The 27,703-nt window shown below is 42.0% G+C and overlaps 1 protein-coding gene across 2 annotated transcripts in view; it reads left to right on the top strand.

Annotated features, from left to right (window-relative positions):
- The window catches only part of LOC107818290 (uncharacterized protein At5g43822), a 37,313-nt gene that overhangs the window by 8,451 nt on the left and 1,159 nt on the right, over positions 1 to 27,703 (top strand). The window lies entirely within an intron of this gene.

The following is a 27,703-nucleotide window of genomic DNA, read 5'->3' as shown; positions in this document are numbered from 1 at the left end:
CTTGTTACTGCTATTGCTTTCATCTATTTTCTGGCTTTATGTTGCTGTTATTATTCCTTTGGTTTCTGTTGATAATACTGATATATTTCTCTTCTCGTTTTATTGAGCCGATGGTCTTTCGGAAACAACCTCTCTACTCTCTCGGGGTAGGGGTGAGGTCTGCGTACACACTACCCTCCCGAGACCCCACTAGTAGGATTCTACAGGATCGTTACTGTTGTTGTTGTAGTCTCAGGCATGTAGTTTTTCATGATTCCTCCTCTTTCCTTTGCGGTTTAGTTATTAAGGCAGCTGTTACTCACCGTAATGTTGTTTAAGTTACTAATGATGTGTAACTTCTTGCTAATGATGTTACTCACCGTAATGACAAAAATTCTAATCCTATAAACGTTTTCTCTCTCTCTTGGGAAACGTGAAAATTTTGAAATATTTTCCGATGGTTACCTCCGATGACCCTTTCTGTTAAATTTCTCTTTCTTCATGGAAAAGAAATTGTTCTTTTTAGCTGGAGAAAAATCTTTTGAACTCTTAGACATTAGTGAGAATGTTAACAGATGGTTTCTCCTGATTGAAAGGGGACGTCGTTTTACAAGCAGACTGAAGATTGACGAAATCTTCCTCAGATGGGTTTGCGAGCAGCTTCAACATGCCTCTCTGGGATCCGGAGACCTTTGCAGGAAATGGGGGAGAAAAATACAGGCATATACATACAGGGTGTACCAGAATTTCAATGGCTATGGTCGATTCGTGCGGATAGAATCGTGGATAGGAGACAACAAGAAGGCTTCAATCATTATCCCAGAATTTGGATATAATACAGGATGGAGGGATATTGCTGGGAGAATTCTTCAGTTCCTAGGCAAACCACAAATCATTTTGCGACGCACCACGCCAGAGTTATCATATACAAATGCCGCAATGATACAAGAATGGCCGGAAAGCGGTCTAAATGTTGCAAAGGTGGTGGATAAAATGGTCAGAGTTAATCCAGATGCAAACAACAATAGCTCAGGTTTCCTTTCTAACTGTTTGATTGGGACCTTTAACGACCCATTCAGTGCATCACCAAAACCAGAAGTGATTCAAAGCTGGTTCACAAAAAGATGGCAAGTCACAGCCGGTCTCAGAGTTACACATCTCTCTCACAATCAATTCCTCTTCCATCTTCCTTCAAAACAAGAGGCCACAAGGATTAAAGAAGGTGAATGGTTCTGGAATGGGAGAAGACTTTCACTGGGATGGTGGTCTCCGGTGTCCGGCACGCAGATGAACAAGGTGAACTCAGAACATGTATGGATTAGAGCCTTGGGTGTTCCTCTTCACACATGGTCAGAAGGTACTTTCAAAGCCATCGGAGATCTTTGTGGTGGGTTTGTTGGAGTGGATGTTGAAACGAAAAACAAATTGAATCTGTTTTGGGCTAGAATATGCGTTAAAGTCTGTCTCTCAGAACCTCCTTCTAGGGTGGAGGTAGAAGTTGGAGATTGGAAATATTGGGTCTCAATTGTGCCAGATGATTTTTGTAAAATTAGCAGAAATGGGGTCTCCGGAGTTCCAAAGACGGTGGATACAGAGGTGGGTACCTCGATGTCCAAAAAGCCAGTTGTAGTTGACGATAGACACGTGAGAGGCCACGTGGGTGTCACTCAAAACCTAAATTTTGAATTAGGTCAGAGAACCGGTCCTTTAGTTCAACCAACCCCAGTCCAATTGCAAATTAAAAAGGATAGTTTTGACAAAGAACATGGATTGGGCCTATTACTCTAAAAAGCCCAAATGTTTTAAGAGGGAGCAAAGGAATAAAAAACAGGCCCAAATTAAACAAGGCAAGCAAATCTGGAAGGCAAAGGGCCCTTTTAATTCTAAACCCATCATTGCTATGCCTTCCCTGAACATTAATACGAGGCCTAACCAGCCAGCAACCTCTGTCACACCTCCTTTTTCCGCCCCCGCGGGGGTACAAGGAGTTTTTTCCAATTAAAGGACAATCGAAACGGGATTTGTTTGTTTATTTCAGAGTCGCCACTTGGGAGATTTAGGGGGTCCTAAGTCACCAATTTAATCCCGAATCGAGGAATAGAATGACTCCATATTACAGTCCGCAAACCAGAAATCCGGATAAGGAATTCTGTTAACCCCGGAGAAGGTGTTAGGCATTCCCGAGTTCCGTGGTTCTAGCACGGTCGCTCAACTATCATAGTTGGCTTGTTTATCTGATTTTATACCATTATGCGCTCATGTGCAATTTTAACTCTTTACCGCTTTTATTATTAGATTTTTTTTTTAAAAAAAGAATGTGAACATCGTTTAAAACATGTCTTTGGATTACGTCACATGAAATGCACCCGCAATCCGGAACACATTTTTATTCAATGTTTTGGGATTTAGATTTGGGTCGCATGAAATGTGCACCCGAATTTAAGAAGGTAATTTTATTAGAATCGCGTCTAAAGTGTCTAATGCGTCATTATCTTTTGGGAAGGCCGCGAAATTCGCTAAACGGCCCGTCCCGAATTTCTAAGTATTTCGATAACCAATTATTGAGGGCCCCGCATTTTGTGTTTTCCTGAGCGAGGCTCGTCTCATTTTTATTTTAAAGGAATCATCCTGTAGTAACTATGTTTTTCTATTTCCGTCCGTCTCTAAAATGAAAGAATATAATCCTAATTAATTACATACTTGAAAAGGTTATCACTTAGTAGTTATTAGCTTGAGACAAATGTTAGTGAGAAAGAATATTACTAAAATTGAAATCACAAATAAAATATGGAATTGACAAGTATTATCAAAAGGAAACCAATTATCCTATAACTAATCTAATTCACATTGTTAGATGAGTTGAACCATTGAAATAAAACTTTTACAAATAACTAAAATCAACAATCAACCTTGATTACTGATGCTTGCCAATTTCGCGGCCTTCCCAAAAGATAATGACGCATTAGACACTTTAGACGCGATTCTAATAAAATTACCTTCTTAAATTCGGGTGCGCATTTCATACAAACATTTGTTGAAATACAAATAGACTAGGATTTTCAAACCAAACTAACACAACACAGAACTCAACGGAATCATTGAAGCTGAAACTGAATCATAATCACATGTATGCAGGGATTAAACTAACACAATTCTAAGTTAAACCTATACAAGAATGCAGGATCATTGTCAGCATATTGACAATGCCCTGAAGCTAAGTGCCTAAAGATCAGTATATACAACATTCGACCTCAAACCTTTGATGACATTTATGCAATCGACTATACAAATTATAACATATAATAGTCAACAACAAGCAAACAGAATAAAAATAAACCAACAAGGTGATTCGGGTTGTTTTTGACAGAAAACAAGAAGCTTAAGGAAACTAATTAATCGACGAATCTACTTACGTTGATTATATAATTTACAACATATACTTAACGATGAACAGAAGAGAGCTCAACCAAATAAAAAGGTCTGATTTGAGAAGAAACAGAATAGTCGACAAAAATCGAAAACAATTCAAAATAACGAAATAACAGATATTAATAATCCAAGAAAAAATAAAAAGAAAAAAGAAAGGAAAATTACCTCTGAAATTAAAATTCAGACGAACTCAAGACCAAACTCGGACTTGGACTCGAACTTTTGGGGTTGAACGGACTTTGACTAAGGTCAGTTAAAACCCCAAATTCCTCTTAATCTCGGACGAAACCTCAATTTTGGTTTTACAGGGTTCTATGGTTCTAATTGGGATTCGAACGGCTCTAAAGTGATTCCAACCAAGCTAAGGGTGTTTTGGGTTTGGGCGGAGGTCAGGGGTGGTGTGGTGTGAGTCTGGGGGGATTGGGTTTGGTGCCGCCACCAGGGGATTTTGTGGCGGCGCTAGGGTTCTTGGATTGAAATTAAGATTCGATGGATTCCAGGTTGGTTCGAAGGAAGCTGGTAATGGTTTGGGTATGAGGGTGGTCTAGGGGTCAACTGGCGTTGATTTGGTGGTCATCGGAGAAGGTGAGGTTTCTGGCTAATCTTCGATTTAAGATTCGAAGAATTCTGGGGTGATTCGAGGTAAGCTATGATGATAGTTGGAACGGGGAGGTTGAGAGGAGTTAAGGCGCTCAAATCAAAATTGAGGTGCACAGATATGTACATTAAAATAACCTTTGACACATTGATGAAATAAAATATCGGTGTTATCCCCAGCATTTTTCAGAGGAATAAAACACCAATTTTGAAGGAAAATTGTTGAAGTCAGGAGCCCGCCTGGAGAATGGAGGTGATAAAATTTAAGAAGTTATTGAAGTCAGGAGCCCGCCTGGAGAATGGAGGCTGAATTATTTTAAGAAGTTGTCGAAGTCAGGAGCCCGCCTTGAGAATAGAGGCGATAAAATTTAAGAAGTTATTGAAGTCAGGAGCCCGCCTGGAGAATGGAGGCTGAATTATTTTAAGTTGTTGAAGTCAGGAGCCCGCCTGGAGAATGAAGACTGATTTATTTTTCAAAGTTAGAGAAGTCAGGAGCCCGCCTGGAGAATGGAGGCTGAATTATTTTAAGCAGTTGTTGAAAACGGAGGTTGCTATATTTTAAGTGGGAGAAGTCAGGAGCCCGCCTGTAGAATAAAGGTTGTTATATTTTAAGTTAAAGAAGTCAGGAGCCCGCCTGGAGAATGGATGTGTTAAAATTTAAGAAATTATCGAAGTCAGGAACCCGCCTGGAGAATAGAGGTGATAAAATTTAAGAAGTTATTGAAGTCAGGAGCCCGTCTGGAGAATGGAGGCTGAATTATTTTAAGTTGTTGAAGTCAGGAGCCCGCCTGGAGAATGGAGGCTGATTTATTTTTCAAAGTTAGAGAGGTCAGGAGCCCGCCTGGAGAATGGAGGCTGAATTATTTTAAGCAGTTGTTGAAGTCAGGAGCCCGCCTGTAGAACAGAGGTTGCTATATTTTAAGTGGGAGAAGTCAGGAGCCCGCCTGGAGAATAGAGGTGATAAAATTTAAGAAGTTATTGAAGTCAGGAGCCCGCCTGGAGAATGGAGGTTGAATTATTTTAAGAAGTTGTCGAAGTCAGGAACCCGCCTGGAGAATAGAGGTGATAAAATTTAAGAAGTTATTGAAGTCAGGAGCCCGCCTGGAGAATGGAGGCTGAATTATTTTAAGTTGTTGAAGTCAGGAGCCCGCCTGGAGAATGGAGGCTGATTTATTTTTCAAAGTTAGAGAAGTCAGGAGCCCGCCTGGAGAATGGAGGCTGAATTATTTTGAGGAAGATGTTGAAGTCAGGAGCCCGCCTGTAGAGGTTGCTATATTTTAAGTGGGAGAAGTCAGGAGCCCGCCTGTAGAATAAAGGTTGTTATATTTTAAGTTAAAGAAGTCAGGAGCCCGCTTGGAGAATGGAGGTGTTAAAATTTAAGAAATTATTGAAGTCAGGAGCCCGCCTAGAGAATGGAGGCTGGATTATTTTGGGAAGTTGAAGAAATCAGGAGCCCGCCTGGAGAATGGAGGTCTTAGAATTTTGAGGAAGATGTTGAAGTCAGGAGCCCGCCTGCAGAACAAAGGAATACATTTCCAGATCAAACAGAAATCGATAATCAGGAGGAGTACAACGAAGATCCCCAGCATAACAAGCTTTAATATAAGAAGCAGTTGTCCCCAGCAGACAGAACGGAATAATAAAGCTTATGCTCAAAAAGGCAAAAGGCCAGTGTCGCCCCCAGCAGTTTTCGAAAGAAAGGCACCAGGGGAAAACACAAGCCGACAAGAGTGAGGCAACCAGAGCAAAGGGAAGACAGATAAGATTTTGTAATTCCTAGCTTAGTCTAGCTTTTTATTTTTCTTTTGACACGGTTTAATAAGGAGATCGGGAGGCAGTAGCAACAGCAAGCAACACCAGTAAAAGCAGTCCCATGGTAGTCTCAGCTACCAAAACTTCCCGAACTACATTAACCTAATTCCCTTTTAGCCAGGGATATGTAGGAAACCTTCGAAGCAAAGGTTCGGTTAAACCTTTTCGAAAAAAATGCTTCACACGGAGTATTCCAACGGGCAAAAATCGCTCATATCCGCTCACTTTATCTTTGCACGAAAACTCTTTGTGTTTTCGGACAAAGAGGGGCAGCTGTGAGCACGTGATTTTTGCTTCACGAAAACTACTCCAAAAGAAATCGGAATAAAACAAATTTCTCTTGATGTACAATTTTTAGGATTTGCGTGGCAGTTTTTGATAATTATTTGTGTTTTTGTCCGTAAATGTCTACCTTTTTGTAGTTAATTGAAAAATACAAAAATACATGTTGCGTGCATATTTAGGATTTAATTATGCATTTAGGAATTAATTAAACCGTCATTTGGCTCTAAAAGGAAAATCACAAAAAATAATATATATGCGTTTTTCTATTTGTTGTCATTTTGTGATTTTATTTTAAAGTTTTAATTTGTGTGTTAATTATTATAAGTTTCAATTAATGTTTGTGTGGTTTTATTTTATTTTATTTTATTTTATTTTTATTTTAATTTACAAATTAATTAGGGATTGTGTTTAAATTAGAAAATTTAAAAAGGAAAAGGAAAAGGGTTCAAAAATGTGAAGAAATGCGGATTGGGCCAGTTTTAAAAGAAAATCAGGCCCAAAATCACAGCCCATACCTGCCCCAATCCAGTCCAACTCAGGGGTAAACCAAACGACGTCGTTTGGTCACTTTTCATCAAGGCCGTTGGATTAAATCAATCTAACGGTTGAGATTCAATATCCTTACCCGTAACCCCCTACCCGACCCATTGCCCGGTTCAGCCCGACCCCAACACTAAACCAAACGGCACCGTCTTATTAAGAACTTTGATCCTATCCGTAGATTTTAATCGATCCAACGGCCGGGATTAAATCCCTCACACCGTATATATTCCTAAAAACCTACCCCAGGCCCCCTCAAAGCCATACCCCCCCTTCCCACTTTCGTCTCTGATATTCAGAGACCAGATGAACCCCGCCTGCAACCACCGTCAACCACCCACCGGAAATCGCCTCACGGCGGTTCCGGTGGTCCAAATGACTCAATTTTAACACCCTTAACTCCTCTCAACCTCCCCATTCCAACTATCATCATAGCTTACCTCGAATCACCCCAGAATTCTTCGAATCTTAAATCGAAGATTAGCCAGAAACCTCACCTTCTCCGATGACCACCAAATCAACGCCAGTTGACCCCTAGACCACCCTCATACCCAAACCATTACCAGCTTCCTTCGAACCAACCTGGAATCCATCGAATCTTAATTTCAATTCAAGAACCCTAGCGCCGCCACAAAATCCCTTGGTGGCGGCACCAAACCCAATCCACCCCAGACTCACACCACACCACCCCCTGACCTCCGCCCAAACCCAAAACACCCTTAGCTTGGTTGGAATCACTTTAGAGCCGTTCGAATCCCAATTAGAACCATAGAACCCTGTAAAACCAAAATTGAGGTTTCGTCCGAGATTAAGAGGAATTTGGGGTTTTAACTGACCTTAGTCGAAGCTTACCTCGAATCAATAGGCCATGGTTTAAAGTGTCACAGGATAATTGGTTCGACAATTTGGACATTCATGTCTGCCGCTAATCGCAAACCCAAAATGCATGCCTCATACTCAGCCATGTTGTTGGTACAATAGAAACGCAGTTGAGCTGTAACAGGATAATGATGTCCTGTTTCAGAAATAAGCACTGCTCCTATTCCAACTCCCTTCGCATTTGCGGCTCCATCAAAGAAAAGCTTCCAACCTGGTTCCTCAGGTAAGTCCAACTCATCTATATTCATTACTTCCTCGTCAGGAAAATACGTTCTCAACGGCTCGTATTCTTCATCAACAGGATTCTCAGCCAAGTGATCTGCCAACGCTTGGGCCTTCATGGCTGTCCTCGTCACATAGACGATGTCAAACTCCGTGAGTAATATTTGCCATTTTGCTAACCTTCCTGTGGGCATAGGCTTCTGGAAAACATACTTTAACGGATCCAACCGGGAAATGAGATAAGTAGTATATGAGGATAAATAATGTTTCAACTTCTGACACCCAGGTTAGGGCGCAACATGTCTTCTCGAGTTGAGTGTACTTAACCTCACATACTGTAAACTTCTTGCTGAGATAATAGATGGCTTGCTCTTTTCTTCCTGTAATGTCGTGTTGCCCCAACACGCAACCAAAAGAATTCTCCAAGAGCGTTAGATAAAGAATTAATGGTCTTCCCGGCTCAGGGGGAACCAATACAGGTGGATTTGATAAATATTCTTTGATCTGGTCGAATGCCTCCTGACAATCCGCCGTCCATCCTATTGCAGCATCCTTCTTTAACAGCCGAAAAATGGGTTCACAGGTTGCTGTGAGTTGAGCAATAAATCTGCTGATGTAATTCAATCTTCCCAACAGACTCATCACTTCTGTATTGTTCTTTGGCGGTGGCAACTCTTGGATAGATTTGATCTTTGATGGATCCAGTTCAATACCTCGCCGACTGACGATGAATCCCAAAAGCTTCCCAAATGGAACACCAAATGCACATTTGGCCGGGTTGAGCTTAATATCATACCTTCGAAGTCTTTGGAAGAACTTCCTTAAGTCTGCTACGTGGTCTTCCTGATGCTTGGTCTTTATGATCACATCGTCTACGTACACCTCAATTTCTTTGTGAATCATGTCATGAAACACAGTGGTCATTGCTCTCATGTACGTTGCCCCAGCATTCTTCAAACCAAATGGCATTACCCGGTAACAATAAGTTCCCCACGGCGTAATGAAGGTTGTCTTTTCTGCATCTTCTTCATCCATCAGAATCTGATGATACCCAGCATAGCAATCCACAAAAGATCCGATCTCACGTCCGGCACAATTGTCGATCAAGATATGGATGTTGGGTAAAGGAAAGTTGTCTTTAGGGCTTGCCCTATTCAGATTGCGGTAATCGACACACACCCTGATCTTTCCATCTTTCTTTGGTACCGGCACCACATTAGCCAACCAATCAGGATATCGAGTGACACGAATAACCTTTGCTTGCAGCTGCTTGGTTACTTCTTCTTTAATCTTCACACTCATATCCGTTTTGAACTTCCTCAATTTTTGCTTGACGGGAGAGCATGCCGGGTCAGTGGGCAATTTATGAACCACTAAATCTGTGCTTAACCCCGGCATGTCATCATATGACCATGCAAAAACATCTTTGAATTCAATAAGTGTTTTGATCAATTCCTCCCTGATATTTGGTGCAATGTGGATGCTTATTTTAGTTTCTCTGATATCGCCGGCATCCCCTAAATTGATGGCTTCTGTGTCATTTAAGTTGGGTTTGTATTTTTCTTCAAACTGGCTTAACTCCCTGTTTACCTCCTCGAATGCTTCATCCTCATCGTATTCCGATTCATTATCATAATCGACCTCTTGTATGGTTAACTCGGAATCAGATTGATCTTTTAGACTAGGTTGAAGATCCGTTGTGCATGCCATGTCATTAGAACCAGTATGAAAAGAACTGTTCAGAAAAAGAAACGAAAGAAACAAAATTAAATAATAGAAAAATAAGATAAAAAATAAAGAAGAAACTTTTCTTTTTATTTATGGGATAACAAGGCTTCACACTGTATTCGATATAATAAAAAGAAATCTGGATTACAGCCCTGGAATAATCCAGAAAACAGAAAAGGAAAATCAGAATCAACTACCAAGACTCCCTCCAAGTAGGAAGAGGAGTAGCCATCCAATTGTTGACCTTGACTTTGGGACCCACAAACTGTATGTCTGCCTTACTGGTGCCCTCTTTAGCTTCTATCATGTTGACGTCGGCAAACACTCTTCCAAAGCATTCATTCAAATCTCCGTTTGGCCCCATCAGAGGTCCAAGAACTTCCGGGACTGACAACTTTCTGCATCCTGCTTTGACAAATGATCTGGACAGGCGTGGGACTGGTTTAGGAAGGACCCAAACTCTTTTCTTCAATTTGCGGGCTCGCTTCACATCCGCTGCGGTAGGCTTGAATCCTAACCCAAAAGTTTCCAGGTTCTTGGGCAAAGAAACTGGCTGGATCATTCCCTGCAAATCAACCCCCAGACCTTTCCCTGGTACAAACCCATTATTCAACATTTCTGTTGCTATCATGAAGGCTGCAGCTGTGATTCTGGGAAGTGGAAGGCCCTCGCCCTCAGGAATTTTGTCTACCGAGACTGCATCAAAAACCTGATAAACCCACGGGCCCTTATCATCGTTGGTTTCTATGAAGGGCACAATAGCATCACTGATGGCGTGTGTGCCATCATCCCCGTGTATCACAATCTGTTGTGTATCCCATTCAAATTTGACCACTTGATGCAGTGTAGAAGGCACTGCCTTAGCTGCATGGATCCATGGTCGCCCAACAAAAGATTGTACGACACTGCCACATCTATTACTTGAAATTCCATGGTGAACTCGACTGGGCCAATGGTTCGTTCCAGTACGATATCACCTACTGTGCTAATGCCACCCCCATCAAAACCTCGGACACAGACACTGTTCTGGTGGATCCTGTCATCAGCAACCTTTAGCTTGTTGAGAGTGGCCAAAAGACAGATATTAGCACTTGACCCGTTATCAATTAATGCTCGAGTGACCACCGATTCTTCGCATTTTACCGTCAGATAGAGTGCTTTGTTGTGCTCAGTACCCTCTACCGGTAACTCATCATCAGAGAATGTCACTCGGTTTACTTCAAAGATCTTGTGCGCTACCTTCTCCAAATGGTTCACTGAGAGTTTGTCCGGGACATAGGCCTCGTTCAGAATCTTCATTAAGGCCTGACAGTGATCGTTTGAATGTATTAACAAGGATAACAACGAAATCTGGGCTGGGGTCTTTCTCAATTGCTCTATAATTGAGTAATCCTGCGCCTTCATCTTCTTCAAAAATTCCTCTGCTTCCTCCTCTGTTACAGGTTTCTTTATTGTTTCAGGATTGACCCTTCTCAACTCTGCGGGAGCACAACACCTTCCCGATCGAGTTAACCCTTGTGCCTCGCATACGTCTTCTACAACCTCCTTCCCCTTATGCGTCTCCGTCACTTGACTGTAGCTCCACGGCACAGCCTTCTCACTTGTTATTGGCAACTGTATGACCGGCTTGATAACAACTGGTCCCACATGGACCCTTTTTACTACCAACCTTGGTTTGTTTGCTACTCCCTGCAGCACTGCTCTGACTGACTCAGGCCTTTTCGCAGTAATAGATGGCCCTTTCCCTGCTATCACAAAGGGCTTGTCATATACCTTTCCCGACTGTACCACTGCCTTTCCACTGGTCGAATCTTCATTAGTACTGGCGCGAATCATCATTACCGTTTGTGAGGGTGTTTTTGGTTTCCCTCCCTCGTGCACTAATTCGATCATGTGGGCTTCATGGTGCACCGGTAACGGATTTTCATTGATGTTGGGGGCCCCTGGTGCCTGAACCTCGATCCTATTTGTGTCAATAAGATCTTGTATGGCAGTCTTCAACTTCCAACATTTCTCAGTATCATGCCCGGGAGCACCCGAAAAATATTCGCAGCTTACAGAATGGTCCAGATTTCTGGGAAGGGGATTTGGCAATTTGGTTTCAACAGGACTTAGTAGGCCTATCTGCTTCAACTTGTGAAACAGAGTAGTATAGGTTTCTCCCAACGGAGTAAATGTCCTTGGCTTCTGCATCCTTTCAGAAACTGAAAGCCTGATTTCCGCGGAAGCATGGCCCTGAAGGATTCCTGTAGGCCCTCGGTGGCGGATATGTGTTTTGGGGAGGTAGATATGTATGTTGGGGAGCAGGTACACGCCATTGCGGACGAGCCGGAGGCTGGGTGTAAGTTTGGGCGTGATGTATGGAAAAATGTTGTTCTTGTGGTGGGTACTAGGGTTGTGGAGGGTTGTATGGATTGTGTGGGTAGTTTAGATGATGGGGTTTGGGTTGGTAATGAGGGGAAGGGCCTTTAGATCTGGACCAATTGCCCGCCTCTATTGTCGTGACCTCCTCTCTCCTTTTCATTCCGAGCGCACCTCCCGTGCCGCTCTGAATGGCCTGAGTTGTTGCCTTAATTGCCGAGTAACTCAGGATCTTATTGGACTTAAGTCCCTCTTCTATCATACTTCCCATTTTCACCACTTCATTGAAGGATTTGCCAACTGACGTCACCAAGTGACCGAAGTAAGTCGGCTCTAGAGTTTGTAGAAAATAATCTACCATTTCTCCTTCTCTCATTGGAGGATCAACTCTGGCTGCCTGCTCTCTCCATCGGAACCCGAATTCCCTGAAGCTTTCTCCGGATTTCTTCTCAAGCTTTAGCAATGTGAGACGGTCTGGGACTATCTCAAGGTTGTATTGGAAGTGTCCTGCGAAAGCCTGTGCCAAGTCATCCCAGGTGTACCACCTGCTCGGATCTTGTCTTGTATACCACTCCAGTGCCGACCCGCTCAAACTCTGGCCAAAGTAAGCTATCAGCAGCTCATCTTTTCCCTCCGCTCCCCTCATTTTGCTACAAAAGCCCCGTAGATGTGCCATAGGATCGCCATGCCCTTCGTACAAATCGAACTTGGGCATTTTGAACCCTGCTGGTAATTGAACGTCAGGGAAATGGCATAGATCCTTGTAGGCTACGCTGACCTGGTTGCCTAACCCGTGTATGTTCCTGAAGGACTGCTCCAGGCTTTTAAATTTCCGCATCACCTCGTCCTGCTCTGGGCTCTTAGCCGGCTTTTCAATCTTCGCCGGGACCTCAAAGTGGGGATTATAGGTATGTGGCTCGGGTGCTTTGAATGCGAGTTTAGGGGGGTAATATTGTGTGTCGTGAGCCTGAAATAGTGGCTCACTGGATGATCTGTGCAATGGGGCTGGGGGAGGTGCCACAAAGACGGGAACATTTGGTGGAGGAGGGTTTTGAGTGAGTGGTGGAGCTTGGGGATCATAAGCCTCTCTTCCCTGATAATAGTGATGGCTTGGGAAACTTGTTGAAGGACCGGGAGAGGGGTATTCTGACGTGTGTCTTGGTTGGAGAGTAGGAGTAACAGGTAGTTCCTGCCCCTTTTGGGCTCTAGCCAAGGCTATCTGCATTTCATTCATTTCCAGCCTCATTTTTTCCATCGCCTCCTTCAGCATCTGATGTGCCGTCTTTTCCGACTCAACACTGTTGTCTGATCCAGTCATGCTTTCTGGTATAGGACCTTTCGATCTTGTTTGATAATGGTACGGTGCCAGTACGCTCTAACAACTAACTGATATTTATTGGAAAAACAACAAACTTGTCAGTGTTAGAGTCTTAACAGATATTGTAATTGCACGTTGGGGGGATGCAATGCTCTTAGGCAGTTAATCATTTCTAACATGCTTTTGCTCTGACCGCATGCATCATCCCGGCTTATTTTGTTCTGACAGATATATATATATATATATATATATATATATATATATATATATATTTTTTCATACTACGGTCGAATCCTATAGAGATTGCCTACGTATCGTGACCCCGCACGAATCAGACCAAGCGTAGTTCGTGCAATAAAAATAAAGACTCAATTTTAACTTTTATTATTACAAATATGCTATTACAAGCCATCATTAGGAAAAAATAGGAAAATTAGTTTATGAGTCAAATAAAGATTTTTGCTTTTGTCTAAATCCCTTAATAAATGTGCAGAATGAGCACGAGTAGGAATTCATTTGAGGCCATTGTAAATGGGATCCTTTTAGGCTTACGCATGTGGTGGAACGACTTAGAAGAATCAGGGCGAGATACAGTCAAGATGTACTTAGGAAACTTAGTTGGGTTACTAGACATTGTTCCAAGAGGGGACATTATAAGGGCGCTAATCTCATTCTGGGACCCAGCACACAATGTATTTCATTTCTCAGACTTTGAGCTCACACCGACACTGGAAGAGCTGGCAGGGTACATCGGGAGTCCCAAAGTCCCTATGAGAGAGCAGTATCTTATCGCACCAAGGATCGTGACCATACACAAATTTTTAGACACCGTGAAGATCCGCAGAGTTATACACAACCCAGAATTATCTGAAGGTTTTTGTAGTTTTGCATTCTTGTACGACAGATACGGTCATTTTGGAGGGTTCAACAATCCCGAGGGAAAGATCTGCAGCGGGGAAAACCAGCTGAAATGGGAAGGACATAGGTGTATTGCTTTCATGGTAGCCTTTCTGGGCCTTCTGGTATTCCCTAAAAAATTAACATACAAGTCGCTGGGGTCGTCAGCACTTTGCTCAAGCAAAACAACAGCACTCTGGCGCCAATGATTATAGCAGACATCTTCCGCGCTCTCACTGTTTGCAAAACCGGAGGAGGTTTCTTTGAGGGTTGCAATGTACTACTGCAAATGTGGATGATAGAACACCTATGTCATCGCCCTCAGTTCCTGAAATATGAGTCGTCACAAAAGACTTGTATAGAAGAGTTTTCCACAAGGGTCAATGGGTTTAGCCTGCCAGAAGGGGTCGCCGAATGGGTCACTTTGTTGCGTTCAGTCTCGGCAAACCAGATAAAATGGGCATTTGGGTGGCTACCCATAGATGAAGTCGTACACATGTCAGCCACCGAATCTCATTTGTTGTTGATGGGCCTCCAAAGTATCCAGCCTTACGCACCATACAGAGTGTTGAGACAGTTGGGGCGATACCAAATAGTCCCAAAGGAAGAGGATCTCAGTGGCCAGGTAATCGAAATCGGGCCTGGTGGGCAGTTCCCTGAAGCAGTCGTTCGGAGAATCTGGAATGAATGTCAAACCCTGAAAGTAGATACTCGTGTACAAGACCGGGCCAAAGGCGAAGTATCGCCAAAATACCTCACATGGTACAGAAGAGAGCTTGAGCACCAGAGACCGACTAAGAGAGCTCACGTCCAAGACTTTGTAGAATCATCGCGAGCACAATGGGGTTGGCTAGCAAAAGAGAAGGAATATCGGGTCGAGATTGGCAAGTTAAAACAACAAATTGAGGGGCTAAAATACCAAAGCAGCTTGCAAATTGATGCTGATACAGGAGAGAAAAGCAAGTTGATTCAAGAGAACAAGGCCTTGAGAGCCCGAAATCGCCAAGTCAGAAAGAATGTCGGTGACCAACAGAAAAGTCGGTCCAATGAAATGTTGATAGCAGAGTTGAGGAGTCAGGTCAACAAAAGCCAAGAGGATTTGGAGAGATCCGAGGCTTGTATAGCAAGAATGCGGGTCAGGTGGGCAAAAGTTACAGCAGAGCGGAGAGAGCACCTATGGCAAGCAAAAAAGGGACTGCGAAATGAGTGTCGCTACATTGAGAGAAATAAACTCCATTCTCAATAATCGGGTCCTTAAACAAACCCGGGATGCTAGAACAGATAGAGAACGCTGCTATGAGTCGATAGCCCGGATGGAAGAACAAATGGAGAGGTTCCAAGATCAGCTCATTGACAATACTTGAATATTTGGACTAAAGAATCAACGGATAGAATAACTGTGCATAGAGAGGGGTAGGATCAATGAGATAGGGCGCTATATCACCACGAAGTACCTAACATGTGAAGAGATGCCCCGTGATATCCTTTTTGCCTCAGTCATGGGTTATGTCCACCAGATCATGGAGGAACTAAAAAGCTTGCAAAGAGGACTGGCACCAAAGCCCGCGGAAAGGCCGAACGATGCCTCGCGGGCACCAAAATTCAAAGCTTTAATGTATCCCTAGCTCAATCTTGCATTTGTTTGAGTCTGTTGTCTACTCTTATGTTCTCTTCAAACGTTCTTAAATAGAGAAAAGTATGGAGTCTGTATTTTTTATTTTTTTTTAATGATGGCTTGTAATAGCATATTTGTAATAATAAAAGTTAAAATTGAGTCTTTATTTTTATGACACGAACTACGCTTGGTCTGATTCGTGCGGGGTCACGATACGTAGGCAATCTCTATAGGATTCGACCGTAGTATGAAAAAAAAGAAGAAAAAATAATATATATATATATATATATATATATATATATTATATATATATATATATCTGTCAGAACAAAATAAGCCGGGATGATGCATGCGGTCAGAGCAAAAGCATGTTAGAAATGATTAACTGCCTAAGAGCATTGCATCCCCCAACGTGCAATTACAATATCTGTTAAGACTCTAACACTGACAAGTTTGTTGTTTTTCCAATCAATATCAGTTAGTTGTTAGAGCGTACTGGCACCGTACCATTATCAAACAAGATCGAAAGGTCCTATACCAGAAAGCATGACTGGATCAGACAACAGTGTTGAGTCGGAAAAGACGGCACATCAGATGCTGAAGGAGGCGATGGAAAAAATGAGGCTGGAAATGAATGAAATGCAGATAGCCTTGGCTAGAGCCCAAAAGGGGCAGGAACTACCTGTTACTCCTACTCTCCAACCAGGACACACGTCAGAATACCCCTTTCCCGGTCCTTCAACAAGTTTCCCAAGCCATCACTATTATCAGGGAAGAGAAGCTTATGATCCCCAAGCTCCACCACCCACTCAAAACCCTCCTCCACCCAATGTTCCCGTCTTTGTGGCACCTCCCCCAGCCCCATTGCACAGATCATCCAGTGAGCCACTATTTCAGGCTCACGACACACAATATTACCCCCCTGAACTCACATTCAAAGCACCCGAGCCACATACCTATAATCCCCACTTTGAGGTCCCGGCGGAGATTGAAAAGCCGGCTAAGAGCCCAGAGCAGGACGAGGTGATGCGGAAATTTAAAAGCCTGGAGCAGTCCTTCAGGAACATACACGGGTTAGGCAACCAGGTCAGCGTAGCCTACAAGGATCTATGCCCTTTCCCTGACGTTCAATTACCAGCAGGGTTCAAAATGCCCAAGTTCGATTTGTACGAAGGGCATGGCGATCCTATGGCACATCTACGGGGCTTTTGTAGCAAAATGAGGGGAGCGGAGGGAAAAGATGAGCTGCTGATAGCTTACTTTGGCCAGAGTTTGAGCGGGTCGGCACTGGAGTGGTATACAAGACAAGATCCGAGCAGGTGGTACATCTGGGATGACTTGGCACAGGCTTTCGCAGGACACTTCCAATACAACCTTGAGATAGTCCCAGACCGTCTCACATTGCTAAAGCTTGAGAAGAAATCCGGAGAAAGCTTCAGGGAATTCGGGTTCCGATGGAGAGAGCAGGCAGCCAGAGTTGATCCTCCAATGAGAGAAGGAGAAATGGTAGATTATTTTCTACAAACTCTAGAGCCGACTTACTTCGGTCACTTGGTGACGTCAGTTGGCAAATCCTTCAATGAAGTGGTGAAAATGGGAAGTATGATAGAAGAGGGACTTAAGTCCAATAAGATCCTGAGTTACTCGGCAATTAAGGCAACAACTCAGGCCATTCAGAGCGGCACGGGAGGTGCGCTCGGAATGAAAAGGAGAGAGGAGGTCACGACAATAGAGGCGGGCAATTGGTCCAGATCTAAAGGCCCTTCCCCTCATTACCAACCCAAACCCCATCATCTAAACTACCCACACAATCCATACAACCCTCCACAACCCTAGTACCCACCACAAGAACAACATTTTTCCATACATCACGCCCAAACTTACACCCAGCCTCCGGCTCGTCCGCAATGGCGTGTACCTGCTCCCCAACATACATATCTACCTCCCCAAAACACATATCCGCCACCGAGGGCCTACAGGAATCCTTCAGGGCCATGCTTCCGCGGAAATCAGGCTTTCAGAAACGAAAGGATGCAGAAGCCTAGGACATTTACTCCGTTAGGAGAAACCTATACTACTCTGTTTCACAAGTTGAAGCAGATAGGCCTACTAAGTCCTGTTGAAACCAAATTGCCAAATCCCCTTCCCAGAAATCTGGACCATTCTGTAAGCTGCGAATATTTTTCGGGTGCTCCCGGGCATGATACTGAGAAATGTTGGAAGTTGAAGACTGCCATACAAGATCTTATTGACACAAATAGGATCGAGGTTCAGGCACCAGGGGCCCCCAACATCAATGAAAATCCGTTACCGGTGCACCATGAAGCCCACATGATCGAATTAGTGCACGAGGGAGGGAAACCAAAAACACCCTCACAAACGGTAATGATGATTCGCGCCAGTACTAATGAAGATTCGACCAGTGGAAAGGCAGTGGTACAGTCGAGAAAGGTATATGACAAGCCCTTTGTGATAGCAGGGAAAGGGCCATCTATTACTGCGAAAAGGCCTGAGTCAGTCAGAGCAGTGCTGCAGGGAGTAGCAAACAAACCAAGGTTGGTAGTAAAAGGGGTCCATGTGGGACCAGTTGTTATCAAGCCGGTCATACAGTTGCCAATAACAAGTGAGAAGGCTGTGCCGTGGAGCTACAGTCAAGTGACGGAGACGCATAAGGGGAAGGAGGTTGTAGAAGACGTATGCGAGGCACAAGGGTTAACTCGATCGGGAAGGTGTTGTGCTCCCGCAGAGTTGAGAAGGGTCAATCCTGAAACAATAAAGAAACCTGTAACAGAGGAGGAAGCAGAGGAATTTTTGAAGAAGATGAAGGCGCAGGATTACTCAATTATAGAGCAATTGAGAAAGACCCCAGCCCAGATTTCGTTGCTATCCTTGTTAATACATTCAAACCTTCACTGTCAGGCCTTAATGAAGATTCTGAACGAGGCCTATGTCCCGGACAAACTCTCAGTGAACCATTTGGAGAAGGTAGCGCACAAGATCTTTGAAGTAAACCGAGTGACATTCTCTGATGATGAGTTACCGGTAGAGGGTACTGAGCACAACAAAGCACTCTATCTGACGGTAAAATGCGAAGAATCGGTGGTCACTCGAGCATTAATTGATAACGGGTCAAGTGCTAATATCTGTCTTTTGGCCACTCTCAACAAGCTAAAGGTTGCTGATGACAGGATCCACCAGAACAGTGTCTGTGTCCGAGGTTTTGATGGGGGCGGCATTAACACAGTCGGTGATGTCGTACTGGAACTAACCATTGGCCCAGTCGAGTTCACCATGGAATTTCAAGTAATAGATGTGGCAGTGTCGTACAATCTTTTGTTGGGGCGACCATGGATCCATGCAGCTAAGGCAGTGCCTTCTACACTGCATCAAGTGGTCAAATTTGAATGGGATACACAACAGATTGTGATACACGGGGATGATGGCACACACGCCATCAGTGATGCTATTGTGCCCTTCATAGAAACCGACGATGATAAGGGCCCGTGGGTTTATCAGGTTTTTGATGCAGTCTCGGTAGACAAAATTCCTGAGGGCGAGGGCCTTCCACTTCCCAGAATCACAGCTGCAGCCTTCATGATAGTAACAGAAATGTTGAATAATGGGTTTGTACCAAGGAAAGGTCTGGGGGTTGATTTGCAGGGAATGATCCAGCCAGTTTCTTTGCCCAAGAACCTGGAAACTTTTGGATTAGGATTCAAGCCTACCGCAGCGGATGTGAAGCGAGCCCGCAAATTGAAGAAAAGAGTTTGGGTCCTTCCTAAACCAGTCTCACGCCTGTCCAGATCATTTGTCAAAGCAGGATGCAGAAAGTTGCCAGTCCCGGAAGTTCTTGGACCTCTGATGGGGCCAAACGGAGATTTGAATGAATGCTTTGGAAGAGTGTTTGCCGACGTCAACATGATAGAAGCTGGAGAGGGCACTAGTAAGGCAGACATACAGTTTGTGGGTCCCAAAGTCAAGGTCAACAATTGGATGACTACTCCTCTTCCTACTTGGAGGGAGTCTTGGTAGTTGATTCTGATTTTCCTTTTCTGTTTTCTGGATTATTCCAGGGCTATAATCCAGATTTCTTTTTATTATATCGAATACAGTGTGAAGCCTTGTTATCCCATAAATAAAACGAAAAGTTTCTTCTTTATTTTTCTATTATTTAATTTTGTTTCTTTCGTTTCTTTTTCTGAACAGTTCTTTTCATACTGGTTCTAATGACATGGCATGCACAACGGATCTTCAACCTAGTCGAAAAGATCAATCTGATTCCGAGCTAAATGACACAGAAGCCATCAATTTAGGGGATGCCGGCGATATCAGAGAAACTAAAATAAGCATCCACTTGGGAGATTTAGGGTGTCGCCACTTGGGAGATTTATGGTGTCCCAAGTCACCAATTTAATCCCGAATTGAGTTAAAGAATGACTCCATATTACAGTCCGCAAACCAGAAATCCGGATAAGGAATTCTGTTAACTCGGGAGAAGATGTTAGGCATTCCCGAGTTCCGTGGTTCTAGCACGGTCGCTCAACTATCATATTTGGCTTGTTTATCTGATTTTATACCATTATGCGCTCATGTGCAATTTTAACTCTTTACCGCTTTTATTATTAGATTTTTTTTAAAAAAAAAAAGAATGTGAACATCGTTTAAAACATGTCTTTGGATTACGTCACATGAAATGCACCCGCAATCCGGAACACATTTTTATTCAATGTTTTGGGATTCAGATTTGGGTCGCATGAAATGCGCACCCGAATTTAAGAAGGTAATTTTATTAGAATCGCGTCTAAAGTGTCTAATGCGTCATTATCTTTTGGGAAGACCGCGAAATTTGCTAAACGGCCTGTCCCGAATTTTTAAGTATTTCGATAACCAATTATTGAGGGCCTCACATTTTGTGTTTTCTTGAGCAAGGCTCGTCTCATTTTTATTTTAAAGGAATCATCCTGTAGTAACTATGTTTTTCTATTTCCGTCCGTCTCTAAAATGAAAGAATATAATCCTAATTAATTACATACTTGAAAAGGTTATCACTTAGTAGTTATTAGCTTGAGACAAATGTTAGTGAGAAAGAATATTACTAAAATTGAAATCACAAATAAAATATGGAATTGACAAGTATTATCAAAAGGAAACCAATTATCCTATAACTAATCTAATTCACATTGTTAGATGAGTTGAACCATTGAAATAAAACTTTTACAAATGACTAAAATCAACAATCAACCTTGATTACTGATGCTTGCTAAGGTTTACTAGACTTAATCATTAACTCAACTCGTTTGAACCCAAATTGTGTCTATTGGATTAATGACTTCAGTGATTAGTACCACGATCTTAACTTAAAATGTAGTGTGTCTACAGATTCTATGGAATTACTAACCATTTTTTTTTTTTTTTAAGATTTGGCAGAACTAGACCAACCAAACCCCTTTTCAACAAATAAACTGCCTAAAAGCCTAATTCACAAAAAATTAGTTCAAACCCATGCCTTATCTTCATATTTAAGACTAATCTACCTTTTCAGATACCATCTCCAACTATGATTACTTAAACTTGTTCAAATCCAACCATTCAATATACTTACAACGAAAAGAAATTCTAAATACCATGTATTTTTTAAACAACTAATAATTTACAAATTTGCAGTTTACGAACAAAAGAAAACAGTTCTAATGTACATACAAACAAATAGACAATTATAATGAATTTAAAACTTCAATTCTTCATTTCTTTGTATTTCATGCTTCAAATTTCAGCCTACGAGAACCAGTGTATCAAATTTGTGTACCTGGTATTTGGAAAGCAAAGAGAAGAAGAGGAAGATCAGTGTAGAACAACAGCAATAGCATACACAGTAGCACAGCAGTACAACAACCACCAGTAGACCAATAGTCAACAATAACAATAGTAGGAATCCCAGGAGTAGATCGAAAATAAGAAAATAACCCCCAGCAACTCAATACAATCAGTCTTCCACCAAACAGAAACCTAGAAAAATACTAAACTGAAATCCAACAGTCAAAATGAAACACAGACATATGCAAGGGAACAACAGTTCCTGATTTATCAAACACTCAAAAACAACCTGAACTCTTAATGAAAAAGTTCAGCCTTAACACTCAGACTCTAGCTCTTAATGTGAAAAGTTTTGATTTTTCTGAATATTAGAGTTCTTTTGTTCTATCCCTTTTTTTTTTCTTTTTCAGTCTCCTTTTTTTCAGTCCAGATTTTCTCTCTTTTTCAGTCTGCTCTTTTTCTTCTAAAATCTGTTTTTCTCTCTTTCAGATAATCTGTCCCCTCTTTTTTTCCCTCCCCCCTACTCTAGGTATATATAATAACCAAACAGATCTGCCCTCCATTGAAAAGCTTCACTTACCCCACCAAAATCACAAAAAATCTGCCCATTTTCACCAAAATCCCACTAAGGAATGCTTTTCCTTATTTTATTTCCTAAATTAAGGCATGATATAAGGGCTTGTTCTCCACTAACATTAAACTAATGTATAAGCTCTTGTTTTATTAGTGCTTGACTAACAGACCATTAATTTAGTCAATTCTGCCTATTTTCCATTCCCAAAATACCCCTATAACCCTACTGTTATTACTGCCCTAATTCAAAACTTCAGTAACTTGTTATTGAACCTCTATATTTTCAAATCTATCAACTGATGACTGAATGACTAAGACTGAATGACTAATTGAAACAATTGAATTGAATTTAAATCAAAACCAAACTAACACAACACAAAATTCAACGGAATCATTGAAGCTGAAACTGAATCATAATCACATGTATGCAGGGATTAAACTAACACAATTCTAAGTCAAACCTATACAAGAATGCAGGATCATTGTCAGCATATTGACAATGCCCTGAAGCTAAGTGCCTAAAGATCAGTACATACAACATTCGACCTCAAACCTTTGATGACATTTATGCAATCGACTATACAAATTATAACATATAATAGTCAACAACAAGCAAACAGAATAAAAATAAACCAACAAGGTGATTCGAGTTGTTTTTTTGACAGAAAACAAGAAGCTTAAGGAAACTAATTAATCGACGAATCTACTTACGTTGATTATATAATTTACAACATATACTTAACGATGAACAGAAGAGAGCTCAACCAAATAAAAGGGTCTGATTTGAGAAGAAACAAAATAGTCGACAAAAATCGAAAACAATTCAAAATAACGAAATAACAGATATTAATAATCCAAGAAAAAATAAAAAGAAAGGAAAATTACCTCTGAAATTAAAATTCAGACGAACTCAGGACCAAACTCGGACTTGGACTCGAACTTTTGGGGTTGAACGGACTTTGACTAAGGTCAGTTAAAACCCCAAATTCCTCTTAATCTCGGACGAAACCTCAATTTTGGTTTTACAGGGTTCTATGGTTCTAATTGGGATTCGAACGGCTCTAAAGTGATTCCAACCAAGCTAAGGGTGTTTTGGGTTTGGGCGGAGGTCAGGGGGTGGTGTGGTGTGAGTCTGGGGGGATTGGGTTTGGTGCCACCACCAGGGGATTTTGTGGCGGCGCTAGGGTTCTTGGATTGAAATTAAGATTCGATGGATTCCAGGTTGGTTCGAAGGAAATTGGTAATGGTTTGGGTCTGAGGGTGGTCTAGGGGTCAACTGGCGTTGATTTGGTGGTCATCGGAGAAGGTGAGGTTTCTGGCTAATCTTCGATTTACGTTTCGAAGAATTCTGGGGTGATTCGAGGTAAGCTATGATGATAGTTGGAACGGGGAGGTTGAGAGGAGTTAAGGGTGTTAAAATGGAGTCATTTGGACCACCGGAACCGCCGTGAGGCGATTTCCGGTGGGTGGTTGACGGTGGTTGCAGGCGGGGTTCATCTGGTCTCTGAATATCAGAGACGAAGGTGGGAAGGGGGGTATGGCTTTGAGGGGGCCTGGGGTAGGTTTTTAGGAATATATACGGTGTGAGGGATTTAATCCCGGCCGTTGGATCGATTAAAATCTACGGATAGGATCAAAGTTCTTAATAAGACGGTGCCGTTTGGTTTAGTGTTGGGGTCGGGCTGAACCGGGCAATGGGTCGGGTAGGGGGTTACGGGTAAGGATATTGAATCTCAACCGTTAGATTGATTTAATCCAACGGCCTTAATGAGCCCGCCTTTGGATATTTAGGATTTAAATTAAATCCTAAATATGCACGCAACATGTATTTTTGTATTTTTCCATTAACTACAAAAAGGTAGACATTTACGGACAAAAACACAAATAATTATCAAAAACTGCCACGCAAATCCTAAAAATTGTACATCAAGAGAAATTTGTTTTATTCCGATTTCTTTTGGAGTAGTTTTCGTGAAGCAAAAATCACGTGCTCACAACCTCCACCCATGATTCTGAAGCGGACTATGAAGCTAAGCACAATTCTTTCTCTCTCTGCATGCCAAGATCCATCTCTGGTCCTACTCTTTCTCCTTTTACTGACTCAGATTCAGAATTCTCATTACAATCAACTGGTGATTATCTCTCTCTTCCCTGGTATGATTCTGGTGATCAAATTCAGAACCCTACAATAATTGAGACATCAAAATGGACTAAATTAGTCATGGGAAAAGCATGCAAGGCATTCAGAGTTAATTTCAAAGGGTTTGAACATGAAATCTTAGAGATGGTTCTAAGGATGGAGGAAAAGAGACAACTTCAATTGAAAAAACAAAAGTCCAAAGAAGGAGAAAGAAAGTCAAAAAAGAAAGGAGAAACAAAAGTCAAAAGGTTGGTATCCTTGGTGAATTATGATGAGGAAAAAAGAAGAACAAGGGGAGGAAATACCAATCTTTTTCTGGATGAAAACAAAAATCCTCAGTTGGAATGTGAATGGGTTGAATGACAACAGGAAGTGGGATATTATCAAATCATTAGTAAGAGATTGGAAGCCGAATATTCTTTGTTTGCAAGAAACAAAGATTGAAGATTGGAATGGAATTCTAGCAAGGCAATTTTGGGGCAACAGATGGGTTGAATGGGCAGAACTCAAAGTCAGTGGCACTAAGGGAGGGATAGTTACGATGTGGGACAAAAGACAGTGGAGCTGCATTGAAATCCAACAGGGAACTCACTCCATATCAAGTATGCTTGAGAACACACAGGAGAATTTCAGATTTTGTTTCACAGGAGTGTATGGTCCACACACAAACTGGGAAAGGGAAGAACTATGGCATGAATTGGGAGATGTTAGAGGATTATGGGATGAACAATGGGTGATTGGAGGTGATTTCAACGTTTGTAGATTTGAAAGTGAAAGGCACAATTGTGTGAGAAGATCACGAGCCATGAGGGGATTCTCTGATGTCATCCAGGATCTATGCTTAGTAGATTTACCATTATAGGGAGCTTACTCACCTGGTCTAGAGGGGAGGTTAATATCCAAGCCTCAAGATTAGATAGGTTCCTTATATCATCTGAGTGGAATGATATATTTCGAAAGATTAATCAAATTGCTCTTCCTAAAGTTATATCAGATCACAACCCTATCATGCTGGAGAGTGGGGATTGGGACTCTAACCCATCCTACTTTAAATTTGAAAACATGTGGCTCAATACAGAAGGTTTCCTGGAAAAGATCAAGATATGGTAGCAGAGTTATGATGTCAATGGCACTCCTGACTTTATTTTGGTGCAAAAATTGAAGCTCCTGAAGAAAGACCTTACTATCTGGAATAGAGAAGAATTTGGCAACATTGCAGTGAAAAGGGGAAAAACATTAGAGGAGCTTTCTCTCTTGCAACAACAAACAGAAGGAAAAGCTCAATCCCAGGAAGAAAAAGCCAATATTATGAAACTCCAAGTGGAAATTCAGCAACTGGCTAAAGCAGAAGAAGTATCTTGGAGACAAAAATCTCGATGCTTGTGGCTCAAAGAAGGGGACAGAAACACCAAATTCTTCCATAAGGTGGCCAATTCCAACAGAAGAACTAATTGTATTGATAAACTCAAAGTTGGGGATGACATCACTGAAGATAAAGATCTAATTAGGGGTGAGATTTTAGAATTTTATCAACAGCTCTACATTGAGAATGAAAGCTGGAGACCTACTACAAGACTGGAAGATGTAGCAACATTAAATGGGGAAGAGAAAATATGGCTAGAAAGGCCATTTGAAGAGGCAGAGGTTTTGGCTGTAATTATGAATTGTGCACCTGATAAAGCTCCAGGTCCGGACGGATACACTATGGCATTCTATCAGAAAGCATGGGAGGTGATCAAGTATGATATCATGGGAGCCCTTCAGCACTTTCACCAGAATGGCAACCTAGTTAGATCATGCAATGCCACTATTATAGCACTAATCCCGAAGAAGAAAGGAGCCACTGAGTTGAGAGATTACAGGTCAATTAGTTTGATTGGTAGTGTTTACAAAATTGCCTCCAAACTCTTAGCAGAAAGGTTAAAAGGGGTGATAGGAAAATTGGTGTCTAGTCATCAAAATGCTTTCATAAAAAATAGGCAGATCACAGATGCAGCTCTTATAGCTAATGAGATATTGGATTGGAAGATGAAGTCTGGGCAACCTGGTCTACTTTTCAAACTTGACATAGAAAAGGCATTTGATCAACTTAATTGGACCTATCTGATAAATACACTAAGAAGGATGGGATTTGGTGAATGTTGGATTAGATGGATCAGATTTTGTATCACTACAGTGAAGTACTCAATCCTGATCAATGGTGGACCAGTTGGATTCTTTTCTCCCCAAAAAGGCGTCAGACAGGGAGATCCTCTGTCTCCTTTCTTATTCATCCTTGCTATGGAAGGGCTTAGCAAAATGTTAGATAAAGCAAACCAGCTTCATTGGCTAGATGGTTTCAAGGTGGGAAGTGCAGATGGCAACTCTGTTACTTTGATTTTTTGTGGAGCTGAAAAATCACAGGTCTTATACCTCAATCTTACACTTATGATCTTTGAAGCTATCTCAGGCCTACACATGAACATGTTGAAGAGCATCATCTACCCAGTCAATTCAGTTCCAAACTTGGAAGAGCTTGCGGAAGTAATGTGTTGTAAGGTGGGCTCTTTCCCTACAACATATCTGGGTCTTCCTCTGGGAGCTAGATACAAAGCTCTAGGTATCTGGAATGGAGTAATTGAAAAATTTGAAAAAAAGTTAGCTTCCCGGAAAATGCAGTATCTTTCTTTGGGTGGTAGAATTACACTCATCAATAGTGTGTTGGATAGCATTCCTACCTACTTCTTGTCCCTGTTTCCAATCCCAGCTAAGGTCAAACTCACAAATTCCATTTGGTTAAATGGCCAAGAGTTATTCTCCCCAAAGTGCATGGAGGGCTAGGAATAAAAGATCTCACTTTACACAACAAGAGTTTGTTAATGAAATGGCACTGGCGGTACAACATGGAGAACCCTGGGCTGTGGAAAGTTGTAATACAAGCAAAATATGGGGTGACAAACAACTGGTGTACTAGACAGAGTAGACTGCCTCATGGTTCTGGGCCATGGAAACACATTTCAAAGTTATGGGGTGACTTTCAACTCAAGTCATCACTCAAGCTTGGGAATGGAACTCATATTTCTTTCTGGAGAGATAGATGGTTAGGGTCAGAGATCCTGAAAGACGAACACCCAAGTCTATTTCTTTTGGCTAGCAACAAGGATTCCACTATTGAGCACTATTGACAATATAACTCATGGGCCTTGCAGTTCAGAAGAGATATCCAAGACTGGGAACTAAATGACTTGCTGAGATTGCTTTCAAAACTATCAGATTTTAAGGTCAATCCTCAGGTGAAGGACAAGCTGGAATGGGGAGATTCCAAAGATAAAACCTATACTGTCAAAAGAGGATATGACAATCTATGCTCCAATAAAGAGCTGATTGACAAATGGCCGTGGAAGCTCATATGGAGAACCAAACTCCCTATAAAAGTAATTGGTTTTATCTGGACAAGCCTGCATGAAGCATGCCTTACTCAAGACAACCTCAGTAGAAGAAGCATTCCGACAGTGAACAGATGTTTTATGTGCTA

This window comes from Nicotiana tabacum, chromosome 12 (genome assembly GCF_000715075.1).
Source record: "Nicotiana tabacum cultivar K326 chromosome 12, ASM71507v2, whole genome shotgun sequence".
In the NCBI taxonomy this organism is placed as follows: Eukaryota; Viridiplantae; Streptophyta; class Magnoliopsida; order Solanales; family Solanaceae; genus Nicotiana; species Nicotiana tabacum.
The sequence above is the reverse complement of the archived record's forward strand: the minus strand, read 5'-3'. Positions and strand labels throughout refer to the sequence as shown.